The following is a 327-nucleotide window of genomic DNA, read 5'->3' as shown; positions in this document are numbered from 1 at the left end:
GTAGGACTTTACAACTACCAGAAGATGGCAGCCTTGTAACTACATACAAAACAGCCAACATTTAACCTCGTTAAAGAAGAAGAAAAAAACGAGGCCAAAGTGAGAAGAAGAAGAACTTGAGTAAGTTGTGTTTTCGTTTTGTTTACTACCGCCACTTGGAGTGCTGTAAGTCAACACAACCCACAATAAAACCGTATGAAATTACATTCCTGCAGTCAACGCCTTCGCGTCAGCATGTGTACTCCTCTCTGTCACCTTCTTGGAGCTTTCTTAAGTTTGCGTAGCCTCTAGTGAAAGAGAAAAGCAGCGACATTTAGGCGACAGAAT

General features: G+C 41.9%; 1 protein-coding gene across 1 annotated transcript in view; it reads right to left on the bottom strand.

Annotated features, from left to right (window-relative positions):
• pds5a (PDS5 cohesin associated factor A) overlaps nt 1-327 on the bottom strand; it is a 17,744-nt gene that overhangs the window by 17,201 nt on the left and 216 nt on the right. The gene's annotated exons all lie outside the window — the stretch shown is intronic.

The sequence above is a fragment of the Cynoglossus semilaevis genome, chromosome 9 (assembly GCF_000523025.1).
Source record: "Cynoglossus semilaevis isolate Cse_v1.0 chromosome 9, Cse_v1.0, whole genome shotgun sequence".
NCBI classification, from domain to species: domain Eukaryota; kingdom Metazoa; phylum Chordata; class Actinopteri; order Pleuronectiformes; family Cynoglossidae; genus Cynoglossus; species Cynoglossus semilaevis.
The sequence above is the reverse complement of the archived record's forward strand: the minus strand, read 5'-3'. Positions and strand labels throughout refer to the sequence as shown.